Here is a 14,824-nt window from a genome sequence, read left to right as displayed (position 1 = left end):
CAGCAAGTATTGGGAAGATTTGAATATCTGGGTTCACCTAGGCTTGAGGTTTAGTCTGTGGTGTCATAGGGTCGCACCCTGATTTAGTGTCATTGAATAGTGGTCATTAAGCAATGGAAATATTGTTAAACGACTCAGTAGTGCAGGCTGCTGTTAATCATAAGATATTTCCTATCTACATATGGGGTAAAGAGCTGGACAGAGCTTTTATTCTTCCTTTGTTTCTTTGAGTTTCTAATGATGGTGATCAGGCAAACACATTCATCTCCTCTTTCAGGTTCCCAACAAGTTTTTATCCCTGTTCAAACTCTCTGTGTCCACAATTCAAGATGGATGTTAAAAGAAATGTGGAGAGGCTTAGACAGTTGAATGAAGAATGATTAAAGAGAAAGATTAAAGACTAAGGAGAAAATGCAATTTATAGAGAAAGCATTCAAGAAGCTAAGTCTTGAAGAGTTTATCAAATAGAAGATGGTGATCAGATTGTTCCTAAATATCTGCGTAGTAGAAAATAAATACCAGATGTGCCTTAGATCAAGCAGAGAAAGGTTTAAAAATATATGTTTTAAAAAGTCTAATAAATGGAAGCTGAAGATGGAAAAATTTAGCAAAATGAGATAACATTTAATAGTGATAGCTTAGCCACTGGAAAAAACTTACCAACAGATACTAATTGCTTTTAATCAAGTTTGTATCTTTTCCTATAAGAACTGTTCTTTGAAATGGAAATTTATTAATATCAAGAAGGAAAACTGTAGCTGTTTGACACAATTTCTTCCTGTCAAGTTAACATTGATTGTTTATGCATACTTTCAGTAATCAAGTTGATTACTTGCTAAAGTGATTGTTTAATTATTTGCTCTTTACAAATTTCAAAATTAGGAGGAAAGGCCAGTAATTCCCTGGGTATTCCCTTTTCTATTCCTCTGGCCTTCAGTAGGTTCTCAGAAACTAAAGGTTCAGAGATTGTTTTTCTAGGCTGGGCTACGCTTGATCTGCCAACTTGAATAATTCTAAATTATTCAATTATTCTTGTATCTGTGCTTTATCTTGTTATAAAACCAATCAAACCAAGCTATCTGATCATAGTAGTTGTTTGTCATTCCAGTGTTTTAAGGATGCTATTTTGACTTTTAGATCACAAAAGAGCTCCTGAAACAGCCCCACTGGTCGCTGAGAATCTGAAACTGGTTCCTCTTCTCTAATCACATCTGGAGGAGCCCTTCCCAGGCCAATTTCCTCCATATACTTCTAAAAGTTGTTTCTGACATCACGCAAAATGGGTGCCTCTGTGTGTTGCTGATTTGCTTTTCCAAGAGATACCATGGTAAAGACACCTGTTTTTACAAATTCATAGTCTTTATATGCAGCTTCTGATTTTTTTCAGATAAAGCCCTCATTTACTTTGTCCTTCTCAGAAGGTCATCTGAAATAAGTTCCTGGTGTGACATTGCTAATGCTTTGTTCCCTTGTATCTTTATACAAAGACATTTAACATATATGATTCTCATTCATTCCTGAACTTTAAAGCAACCATATACATTTACGTATGATTCAGTTTCTTCCGCTTTCCCTTTTCTGTCCTTCCTGAAGAACATTTATTTATCATCATTTTTAGCTATAATTTATGTCACAATTATGCTGTCTCCTTTTTGTGTTTGTGGTCTTCCGTTGCCTTGTCCCAGTGTGAGGCATTTGCTTGGGCAGTACAGATGTGACACTGATTGGTAATGTGGATCAGCTGAAGAGTCACATAAGCTGCAACCGTCTTTTGAGTTGGATTTATTTTATGCTTCTTGATAGTACCTTACTAGCAGTGCTTTTTATGTTTGAATCTCTGATCTTCATGTCCGAGTTTTATAGAGGAAGAAGTTTAGACTTTTAGATGAGCATCTAGAGAGGTGCTATTAGGAATGTGTCCAACACTGGCCCATGAAAGAGGAAAACAATCCACCAACTTCAGTTATTTTTGGAGCACTGCTCTTGGTTTCAAGAGCAAAAGTAACACATGCTTTTTCTGATCCTTACAGCTAGCTGAAAGATTACCCCTTTTCCTTGCTAATGCAAGCAGCACTACAGTCATCCCTGAATTCACCTCCAGCAAGGGCTGTGTTAAAGGATGCAAACTGTGAAGCCATTTGGAAACTTTGGCTCTTGCAGAATACAAGTGATGGTTCCCTTCATGAACGTGTGTTTCAGGTTTCTGGTAGGTTCTGAGTACTGAGCTAAAAGCCTGAAGTCTCAGAGGAAACCTTCTCCTTCCCTGCATTAGCTATGCAGCTCAGTTCTGTCACTACCTCTTAGGCCAGACCTCTCTTACATTTATAGAAATAGCAAATATTAGGGGAGAGATTGTCAGTTGTTCACTGTGGGAGATCTTTGGAACATGGGGGTGACGTTTTTGGAGTGCAGGTATGTTATTTTGCTCAAACCTTGTCCAGGTTCAACTGAATTAAAGTTATGCAAATTCTTAGAAGTCTCAGGGCTATCAGTGGCCCGTTGGAAGTCTCTGCTCAGTGGCCACAGTATTCAGCCACTTTCTATAAATGTTCTGGTTAGTCACCCAGTCGTGCCTGAATAGCTGAAGAGTAGCTACAGCATGAGCTTCCCAGCGATGGTCTCAAAGGAGGTGTGGTGAGTGAGGTGCAGATCTGCCCTTGGAGGACTGAGACTACACGTGTAGAAGTCAGGCCTCAGAACAGGTTCCCTGCTGTCTGTTCTGTCTAGATGCTGTCTGTTCTGTTTATATACTGCTGTGAAAATGTTCATCTGGTTTTGTTTTGTTTTGTTTTGTTTTGTTTTGTTTTTTCTACGAGATGGAGTTAATTTGGGAAGCAAGAATTGGAGTTAATTGGAGAGTCAGGCTTGAAAGAGTAGTTCTGCTCTGATAAAGAAATGTCATGTCTATAAGGCTCTGCGTATTTTGAAATTAAAGAGAAACGAGAATACTTTCTTTTAAAAATTGGGTTATGAAAGCTCTGGCGATGAATATTTTTCATCCTTCTGTATGAAGAATTGTCATAGCTTTATAAAACCCAGTCAAGAGATAAATCATTCTTCTCGTGTAATAGGCTTTAGGTACAGGGGACAAAATTCTGAAGGTGCCACACAAGTTTAACTGCATTTTCCAAAGTTCAAGCACATTATTTTTACTATAATACTAGCCGGCATTATTAAAATACCAGAAGACATTGACTCTCAAATTGCTATTAAAATGATCTACTGCACAATGCCCTCCCAAGTTCAAGGGTACATTTTGGTGGTCATATTTTTTTTATAGCTTTATGAGTCTGTCAGGACTGTGAGGGTTCAGTAGGTGCACTCAATAGATGGTGTGAACATGTTAAAAGAAATGGAAAAGAGTGTTGTGTTTGGATCAGTGTGGTTGCTATAAACTTTCCACATTGAAGACAAATATTTAAGTCGGACCTCCATGCATATATTCTGTTTTATTGATATAATGGTAGCATACAAAACTAACACAAGGATTCCAGTCATCATGTTTTGAGTTCCCCACAAGCAGAGACAGACATAGCCAACAGACATAGCCATAAGTATTAGAACCTGAATAGCTTTTTAAAAGCAGCAGAAAGAATCTGAACCAAAGATTGAGTTCAGAATAGAGAACTAATTATAGCTTTGTGGAAAAGTCAGTCTTGTTTTGCAGTTGAGGTTGGAGAAAGGGAAGAAATAACATCATTTTGTACATGTTGCAACTGTTTGGTAAGAGGATGAACTGTTTCTAAAAACTGAATGAAAAATGAGTATATCTTAAAGAGGGGCTTAATTCAACAGAGAAGTTTAGATCACTTGGCAAGTTAGGCACATAGAGCAATCAGCATTTTTCTTTATTAAAATGAAAGATCATGCCTCAAGGAATAAAAAAATCTTTGCCTTACTACTTGAAAGAGGGTGATTAGAGTGAGGGGAAAGGTGACAAGGTATTAAAAAATATAATTCTGAAGATAACTTAAATGTCAACATAGTGAAACCCAGCTGAATTTATCCGTGTGTGAAAAGATATCTATGAGAGGTAACCTCAATGCTTGTCTTCAAGTTGGAAGATATTAGGTCAAAGTAGATGCTTTATCAAATTTGTGTGAAATTAAATAAGTCATTAATAGAGACCATGTTTTCAAAACAGTGTTGAAATTGAAAAGGGTTCATAAAAAATAATACAAGAATGGTTTCGCTCAAAATAAGAAACTAAGTCTGTCTCCTTAGTTTTCCCAAGAGAAAGGATGACTTCCTGTGAAAAAATATCTAGAACTGCATGCATGGGAGAAGATCTTGATTTAAGTGATTCTCTAAACTAATAGATAAAGGCATAACAAGATCAGTGAGGAAATGTTCATACAAGAATTGCAATATTAATTTTTAATAGGGCCATTAAACATTCTAACAATATGGAAATGTAGAATGGAAAGACACCATTTGATTCAGCAAATCCAGTCCCTTGCAATTACAGGTAACCATATAATCCAGTTGCTTGCAGTCACAGTCAACCATGTGTATTAAGCTTTGAAGTGTGTAAAGGAGCATCTTTTTTGAACGCTCCTGCACTGTACAGGCCACAAAACACTTACCTACTGGTTATTATGAACTTATGACTTACCTTAAAAGACCAAAACCTGCAGCTATAATTTGCAACAGAAAGAGAATAGGAGAGATCAAGGACATCACTGCTGCCTTCCAGAGTAGCAGGGACTTTGGTAGAATAACCAGGTGATCCTAGGAAGTACCATGCCCCATGGTACAGAAGAAAACATTTTGTTATGAGAGAATGTGTTGCAGTTCCTGATGCTTGAAGTCATTAAATCAAAACCAGATGTCTTCTCAAAAGATAAACTGTACTTCTAACATATTTTTTAATCTGGCTGCCTGAATTATTGGTTCTGCATTATGCAGGAGGCTGATCTGGAAGATCATAAAGGGGTCCCCTCTGTCCTTAAAATCTATGTGTGGGTGGAATAATGGTTAAATGTAGTGAGCTGTGAGAAATCCTGAAGAAAAAGGTTGTAAAACACATTAGATAATGCTACTTTGCAATAATCCAAGACATTCTGAAGGGACCCAGGTTGATAAAGAACAATGGCAAGCGGTGTGTCTCTTCCAGAAGAATACGCAGGACAGAACGGTAATGACAGGCTGAGGGGACATCTTGTGCAAAGCAGAAGACTTTCACTGGCAGTCCCTAGGAAAGTACCGGCCCTGAAAACACCTTTGTAACATTAAAATCAAGACATAAAACATTCCTCCATTACATTATTGCTGACACTACTCCATTTGAAATATTTCCAGGAATTCTAAAAGTCAGTATCTGGATTGCATTGTCATTCTCGTTATATTGTCTTCTAAACAATAGCTAGAAAGTGGTTTAATCACCATTATTTTGACTACTCACCTTGCAATTATAGTTGCAATATTGACAAATTATGCCACTTTGCCATAACTACTTCAAATAATTACAGTGCTTGTCAGAAATCTCTAAATCAGATTATTTCATGCAAAAGCAAACTTTTTTATCTATATCTGAATCACATTATATGCTGTCCTTGATGTGACATCACATCACTTTTGTCGACAGATGATAACGTTACAGATAAAGAGGCCTATTTTACCAGAGGATTATGCTTGTCAGGATCTGGGAGATTTTGTGTCATCCTGAAGCTGATTGCAACCTTCTTTGTGCAAGTTTTGGGAGCTGGGGATAAGGCTGGATGACAGGGCTATCACAAAGAGTTTGCATCTTGCAGTGGTTTAATATAAATGGACGCACAGGTTTTTTTCATTTTAAAATTCTGCATTTGAGATTGTGAGCTAGCACTTGAATCCTGAACAGCATGCCTGTGATAGACATGTTACATTTTGTCCCCTTCTGGTTGTTAAACAAGCTTATAGGATGAAGCAAACGTTTGTCACTTCTTGTCAGCTCCGTGACGGTAATGTGATGCTTCTTCTCAAACCTGAGATATAGCTGTTTTGCTGCTTTCCATCTGTATCAAGGTTATTCAAAATTTAGAATTCTCCTACTGTTTTGATAGATGGGGCATTTAACACTTTTTTTTTTTTTTCCTAAACCTCACGACTGAAGGAAATGGCATTACTATTTTTAAATGTCTGTGATCAGATGCATATAATGGAAGCTAAGCCATTCTGGGAAATGGGGACTGTGCCAAGGTAGCCTGCTTCCTTTCGTAGGAGAAGACACATTTATTTTCGGTGCTGTCTCTAGCCACAGCCCAGATGCAGGGGGCTGAGCCTGATCGGAGCATGGCTGATCATGGGCTCTGCAGATGGCTTCCCACACCGCTGAGCTGCTCACCTGGCTCGGGACGCCCGGTTTTTATCCCATGGAGGAGGCTCCATGATACACATAGGCCTTTGCGTCACAAGATTTTCAAAATAAGATACAGCCAAAACAACAATCCTAACCTCTGCTGGTTTTCTGCTCCCTCACTCTGCCCACGAGGCCTTCAGTCCCTCTTTTCATGGTGAGCTGCAGGGAGTGGAGCGAGCATCTGACCGCTCACAAGGTTGCAAGCTTGCAAGGTTGGCAGTAGTGCAAATGCGCTGCCCTGAGGCCTCCAAGCAGCTGAAGGAGCAGGCCAGCTTAATGGAAGGATCAATGAGTAAGATCTATAGAAACGTGGGTTTTGTTTTTAACGTGCGAGTGCCTAGATCATTTACATTTGGCACTTTTTCCCTAGAGGAAAAAAGTAGCAATTACTTGGAAGCAGTTCTCTGTTTGTTCCATTTAGAGTTATCACAGTCCAAGTCAACTCATGACATTATTCAAATTGAGAGAAAATATTTCTCTAATGCACAGCACTTTAAGCATAATATGGAACATACCGCACAATAGCAGCCTAAGAAGAAGATTTTCTTTTCAGTCTTCCAAAGCTTATTAAAAAGATTCCACGATGTTCTAATTAGGGAGCTTGTTATTGTGGGCAGCTGTTTAAAAGCTGTTGAAATAGTTGCTAATAAACATGACTTTAATAAAAGCAACTTTGTTCCGTAAGTTTACATTTATGTCTGCAGCACTTTATTAGCCTTAAATTATAATACAGTCTTTTGAAATCATAACTGGTTGCTAATGAAGGTTTCAGGTGGGAAGTAAGTAGCAAGGGCAGTTGCAATGTAAGTTTTTCTGCTTTTAATAGCAAAAAAAGAGAAGAAACAGGATAGCAAATGCACAGACCTGTATTCTGGTTTTGCTAATTACCCCTTGGATGAGCTCCCAAAGCCTGCAGTGAATTCTTAGCTCGTGAGCACACTGGTGTGCATCTGTGCAGGGACAGGTTCCTCCCTTTCCTCCTTCTACTTGGTCATGAGGGTTTGAAGTTAATTGGAGGTTTTAAAACAAAAAGATCTCTCACCCATCAAACGGGAAATCTCAGGTTGTTTCGCCCTCTGAATGTGAAGAAAAATACTTGTAGTCATCAATATTATTAATTCTGTTCATTTTTTAAAATATTTTTCTCTTTTGGAAACAATAAAAAAGAATTATCCGATGGTATCAAAGATATCGATGAGCAAGAAGATGAACTATTTTATGGAAGGATTGTTTCTGAGACATTAAGGAGGAAAACAATGCCTTTTAGTGTAAGGTTTGGTTTGTAAAGGAAAAGGTATTTTAAAGAACTTTGTGGTAATCTCCTTCTAAAATAAATTTTAAAAACATCCTGTTAATATCTGAGGATAAACGCTTGGATGGGCTAGCACTGTAATCCCACTATCAGGTGCCACTTTTGCGAAGGCTTGGTGAGGAAGCTTTGTAATGTAAAAAAACCACCTGTCATTTAATTTAGACTATTGTAAATATGTTTTGTCCACTGTTTGTTTCCTTGATAACAACTATTGAATACCTGATAATTGAGCGTGACAAATGATAACGGTAATTGTCAGGGTTATGATACAATACCTGTGGCACTCTATACGAGCAGCCTATGCTGGCCAGTTGCTTGGCATTTTATATTTTTGTTTTCTTCTGTTTTACCTCAGTGTTTTGTACAGCTTTCATTAGGCTGCCAAAATGGCCGCAATAGCATCAACTGCTGTGTTGTCCCGCTCCGGGTAGTGTGGGTGAGTGTGGCAGATCTCAAGTAGCTGGTGACGAAAAAAACAGTCAAGGTTTTAGTGAAAATTGTTACATATATTCTATTTGCAATGAGAGGCCTTAAAGTTAAATTCGCAATATTGCATACTAATATTTATTAAATAAATGCACTGTTTTGCATTAATTATGTATAATTTGAGGCTTGTTTGTCACTGAATATACTACCATTTTGATGTGGGTGAGGTATAATTTGTAGACTAACAATGTGTGCTGCATTAGGACATCATTTTCAAACTATTCTTTTAAAACATTTTATGTATTCAGAAAAAGTATATGTGTACTGCATTATTTTAATGTTTTAAAGGGCTGTGTTTAATTGTAGATTGTAGGGCTTGGGTTTTCGTTTTGGGTGGTTTTGGGGTTTTTTTTGGAGTATGGAAAGATCCTAAGCTAGCACGCTGCAGTTGGGCAGGCTGTTTGCATCAGACTGCAGTCTCAATTTCTTTCACGGTGATTCTCTGTCGTTAGGTTTTTCCCCAAAGCTTTGTAGTTAGAAAGACTTTCAGTCAAGGCCATAGTTTTGAAAGCAAAAGGAGCGTGTTTGACTCGAATGAGAGAGGACGGTGAGAGAGGCCCGGCGGTTTGCACGCGATGTCCTCTGCCCAGCTGCAGGGTGGCTGGGATTGCGCTCGAGCTGCCGTAGTAAGCGCCTGAGGTCTCCTGCCGCAGCCCTTCTCGCGCCCAAGCGGGCTGCCCCTCGCTTTGGCAGATGCAGGGCTTCCACCCCGCTTCCTACCGACCCTCCCACCCCACACCGCCCGCTTCCCTCTGCTCCGCTCCCGGATCCTGCCGTTGCCATCGCCTCCGACTCCTCCACCCTGCGGTGGGCTCTCCACCCCTGCCACTGTGCTAATGACTGCTGGGGCCAGCTGCGACTTCGGCCTTCCAGAGAGCAAACCACGAGCTCCAGTGTGACCTAGCGGGCTCGTGGGCTTGGGCAGGTCCTGAACACGGTCAGGAGCTCCGAGCAGCTCTCTGCAGTGCTGACCTCCCTCGCCAAAGGCGGTGTAGCTCTGAATTGCCTGAAAGTGATGGAAAGGTAGCAATTTCCCAGAAGCGTAGGTGGTTGATTTATAGGGAATAAAAACCTCAGAGCTGTAGCTAAGTTCCTTATTATAAACATGTGATTCAAAGCTGTGAGGTGTTCAGGTTTCTATGAATCCCTAATCTGTAATTAATGCTTTTTTCCTGGGAGGAGGAAGGGCAGTGGAGAGGAGGAAGGAAGTGCAGGAGAAAGATTATAGTGGGAGAGGGCTGTTGCACTTAAGTAAAATGGAAACCTGTAATACTTCAGTTTCTGTCTTCTCTGGATAAAACCTGATAATGAGACATCAGTGAAGACTAGCACTGCAGGAGAATGTGCATCTCATTCTGGACCTGTATTGTCTAAACACATTCTAAAGTGAGAAGTTTATAGTGAAACTCCACCTGGCTCATTTAATTGCCAAAATATTAGGACTGTGATTATGGTGCTGAGGGTAAATAACTTTTCTCTGGGCTCTGAAATTTCCTATTATAATGCAAGTTTTAATATACTTTTCAAGAAGACTCCTGCAAATAAAATATTATAGTTCATAGAAAACAAACATGAAAGGGGAAAAGATTCCAGCAGAATTCCCTTCAGATTGGAATCAGCTCCTTTTGGGTGATGTTTTGGTAACGTTTGTGGTTCTAACACTACCTTGTTTTATTTATGCAATGGTTTAGAGGACCATTATGCCTGCGGTGGTTTGCACTGCCGTTACTGCTGATGTGCTTTGGACAGAAATGCTCGGCAGGTCGCTCAGGGACGCAGCAGCTGAGCAGGGCTGGGCAGCGCTGCTGTCACCGCCCAGTTTGCTGTTTCCACCGAATCCTTAGTCATTCCTCCATTTTCTGCAATTGGTTTCTAAAGGAATCTCTAAATGAGGGAAAGGGTAATCAGGCGTGAAAGATGAATATCAAGCGTCTACGCAAAGTGCCATATATAAACTAGAAAAGCCCCAGGGCATCAAGATATTACTTGTCGATTTTATACTGGTTTTACATGCCTGTTTATTCTTCTGAGCATAAAAACATTTGTTACCTTAGCAACATGTTTATTTTATCTCCAAACAGCTGAACCAAATTCTCGAGACACACACGTTGTTCAGGTGAACCTCGATCACTCTAGGGACTGGATTTGTACTGTCATCATACTTTATGGTGATGTTTTTTTATCTGTATTCTTAAGTGCATCCATCTCGGTTATCTCAGTTTTGTGGTTGTCTTTTCAAGATTTAATTCTTGTCAATTATGTTTATAAATTGAGTGACGATTTTTTTAAATTACAGATGGCAAGCTTTAATTAAACATTGTATTTTAAAAACATCTATATTGGATAGGAAGAAACTAGTATGCCTTTGTTTAAGATAAAGATGTGCCTATCTTATCTATAAAATAGTGGATAATAGAGAGTGAGGACGTAATTTGAAGAAGTCCCTTGCCAAAGCTATTAAATAGTTTTGGTTGAAAAGTATTGTATTGAATTATAAAATGGCTAAAACAGAAAATAAAAAGTAGAAATAAATGAGCAATTTTCAGCATGGCAAAAGGTTAATGTTGTAGTCAAGCCCTAAAGTGTATACTAAGAACAGTATTGCCTAATAGGTTTACTACTTATCTGAGCGTGGTGAGGTATGAGAGTTTGCAGAAGACAGATTTCTTTGCTACGCTATTGAAAACTGATAGGTCCCGAAATTTTTCACAAACTTGGTGAATAAGCTGTGTATGGACAGTTTTGATGAATTCAGGATGTAGTACATGGTGGAAAAACAGTTCAGCTATCTGTACCTATTACTGGGCTTTGAGTGTAATGCCATGGAAAAAAGGCCTAGGCGTCATTAGTGCTGAAGTGGTCTATGTGCCTAATCTGTTTTTTTGACGGTGCTTTTTTTGGTAAACCTAATATACGGAGTAATCAAACCATTGAAAATATGTTGCACAGTAACATGTCCCTTGCACTATTACAATCTCTCCTGATTGCAGTATCTTAAAAATTTTTAAACATATAAGTGTAATTGAGAAAGAAAATTATTAGAGGTATGGGAAAATTTGGAAAGGAGGTAGAGAAGACAGAAAAGTTTAGTTAAAAGATTCGATAAGTACTTGGGAACACAATAGAAATATGTAGAAGTTACTGAATAGCAGAGTGAAGTATATCATGCATTTCTCTTTCCCCTGCCTCATGGTACATCAAAAGAAATTTAAATTAAATTAGAAAGTAGTAAATTAAACATTTAAGGAAAGAAGGCAAGCTCCAAACTCAAATAAAAAGGATTTCATGAGAGATCTAGAGGTTCAGTGTTTTAAAAAGGATTGGCACTATGTGTGGATAATGAGAAAGCAATTACAGTAGGTAAACTTTTCTTTTAAAGGAGATAAAAGTCTCCAAGTTTTAAGCTTAACCCAAACCACCAACTACCTGAGGTCACAGAGAATTTCCTTGCTGAGGTTATTCTGTCCTGGCAGATTTTCTTCCAAGTTAAACTGAAGCTTCGGCTGCTGGGGGCTATAAGAGCTGGTGCCTGGCCTGGATGGATTGCTGCTCTAGCGAGTGCAGCAGTCACTGTTTTAATGTGGCAGTGGAAACGTGTCACCCAGCGAGCGTGACAATGGAACGGCGATCTTCAGGGCCAAAAAAGGACAGGACAGTTTGCTAACATTTCTTTCATTCAAACTATCATTAACTTGATTTTAGGATAAGTCATTGTATGAACCAAAGAGAAGATTCTTATGGCTGACATCTCTTTTCCCTTGACGAATGAAAGCATGAAGGCATTCAAACACGTTACGTTGCAATAAGCTAAGGCGGTGAGTTATGAAGCCTCCTCTGCTTTACTGCGGGTGGGATAATGTGATGTAGGGAACATCCCTCACATGCGCTGCAGCTAAGAGCTTCGACATAGGCAGGTACAGTGCATCAGCGGCTGTATTGTATGTTCATGACTTGCTAATCCTCCTCACAAGTTTATTTGTGCATCTCAACTCAAGATATAAAAGTCAATTCTATCTATTGCTCTTGTTAGCATTGAGTTCTGTGGAGTAAAAGATTATCTGCAAGACAAATACGAAACTATGTGCCACATCTACCTAGTAACCATGTGCTTTTCTCTACTATCTAAAACCAAGTGCAATGTGTATGGCAATTAAAATACATTTTTAACTAAGAAAGAGTCTGCAGGGTTCCAGGCAGTTTGTGGCAGTTGCCAGTGAGGCTCCTACACGATCCCATCTCCCATTGCAATGGGCTAAAGCTCTGAGGAACAGACCGGAGTTACTTATCAAAACGTTTGCATAGCTGTAGTTATCTGCCTAAGTGAAACCAGATTTTTGACTGCAATAGAATGCACAATGCAATTTGCATGTAAAATTAATACATATCCTTAAATGTTTTCCTCTGTATGTTTTTGCAATATTCTGGGATACAGGCTGTACTGGAAACGAAATGGCATATTCTTCTCCAACTGGTTTTAGCTTTTCAACAGCAAGAGTTAAATGCAGTGTGGCACTGGATCCCCATTATAGCTACTTTATTTATTTCACATAACCGTGGGATAAATGGAGTGAGTAAACAATCAAACGTTGTTTTTCTTTTACTTGGCATTTCCTATAGCTCTAGAATGTTATAGTGAACATACAGTTTTATGCAGTGGTAATGACATAAAAGTTGTGTTAGATTGCCTGTGCCCTTCACAAATCACAAGAACTTATTTCATAGCACTTCATGCTATCAAAAAATGCAGCCATGCAGCACTGAAAATAAAACAATTTAATGTGAGTTGGGGCAGCATGCCTAAAATCATGCTAAAAAGCTTGACTACTTGGATCACCTGAACCTGTTGATTATAAGTGAAATTTAAAGAAGAGGTAAACTTTAAAGGCCATAAATATTTCTGAATATTCCTTGACACCAATGATAGAGCCAAACAACAAGATCTGATGCTATTTTCCATCATTTCCTTACTATAATAGTACCAGGAATGTTTTCTTGTTCTGTCAACATCCTCAGTGAGTGTAATATAGCGAGTGCTGTCATAGCAGAACAGTGGCCTTTTATAGCTGTGCATCATTTAAGAGAGCGTCTATAGAATAGATAGCAAATCTGAGAAATAAATACAGTACTACCCTTGCCTTCAACACCTTTCCCTCACAGGAAATTTCAAAATGTTTTATCCCCTATAAATATCCATTAGCTCTGAATTTGTTATTGGTTCTCTTCTATCCCATAAAAGTCATCTGTTGCGTGAGCTGCTGTACTTTGATTTTGAATATATAGTATATAGAGCGCTAAATTCGGAAGGTGCAAATCTTGTGCAACTGCCTGTGTTGTTTCCGTAAAAATAAAGCTGTGTAACTGTTGATGGTGTGTAGTGTCACATAACAGGCCTCTGACCTGACGTGATTCAGTGATTGCAAGTTAGGAAATCATTACTCATTCTGCTCAACATTCTTGTTATATTAATGCATTTTAATGTTTATTTATATAGGATGACATTAGACAGTTTTCTGTGTTCTGCATTTTATGTCACTGAGAGGACATCCTTACAGTTGTAGGTGGTCCTGAGTCAAGGCCAACTCTGCCATTTGCTCATGAAACAGTGCTAACATGCAAAAATGATAGCTTTTTTTGAAACAGTTTTGGAAACCACCCTTGTTCCTGTTATCTTGAGAAATGCTGTTATGTATATTTAACAAGAACTTGGAAGCCATCATACAGTAAAACACCTGTTGCGCACTTCCTTGTGGCTCTGTAGACAGCTATGGTTGGACCTGCTGAAGTCTCCATGTGACTCAGCAGTCACCTTCTAGATAGGTCATGCTGCCTTGGTCAAGCACAGAGAAGATGAAGGCATGCATCACCATGATTACGGTCACAGCACAGTAAATTGGGAACAATTTTCTTGCCAACTGAATTTGGAAAAAGGCTTTCTTGACCTCTACTGAAATTTGAGAGTGCAGAGGAAGAGATGCATGGAGTAATCCTCTACTACTGGCCACCACTCTAAAAACTGCTGACAGATGCCCTCAATAGAAGGCACTTATATTTTATATGCCTTATGTGCTGCTGACAGAAAACCATGATGTGTGTATGTTTTTTTAACTTATATTGAATATATCATTTTTAAAGTGATCGTGAAGTTTGAGAAAGAAAAAAAACCAAACTCTTCCTTACCTAAAATTATAGAAACTTTAGTTAAAATCTTCACTGCATGAATTAAGTGTTCTGTGAGATAAAATGCATTTTTTGTTGTTTATAGCACATTTTCCATTAGTACTATGGCAATGTGAAAAATGCATTTGAGGCAAAAGAAATAGCATATCTTGGCACTGTGGCTTAAGTAGATTTCCTATTCATTGAACAGATAAATGAAGCCAGTATAATGTGTTACCGAAAGCATTGTTTCAACTGCTACTCTATTACGTTGCGATATCCTCCACAGGAAATAGTCTATCACTGGTACTCACCATCAAATCCAGTTTCCAGCTGGGATGTTGTACCTGCTACATACATTTAAATACAGTCCTGTTTTTTCAGTTGTGTCTCTCTTTTATATGTAAAAATGTAATTGGACTATGCAACTCAGGAAGAATCATTTCTTTCACAGCCAGTGACAGATAATGCTTCTGTAACACAGCAAAGATGATAACGACAAAATGGTATGCAAATGTTTTAAAATGTGG

Source organism: Apteryx mantelli, chromosome 13, assembly GCF_036417845.1.
Source record: "Apteryx mantelli isolate bAptMan1 chromosome 13, bAptMan1.hap1, whole genome shotgun sequence".
In the NCBI taxonomy this organism is placed as follows: Eukaryota; Metazoa; Chordata; class Aves; order Apterygiformes; family Apterygidae; genus Apteryx; species Apteryx mantelli.
The sequence above is the reverse complement of the archived record's forward strand: the minus strand, read 5'-3'. Positions refer to the sequence as shown.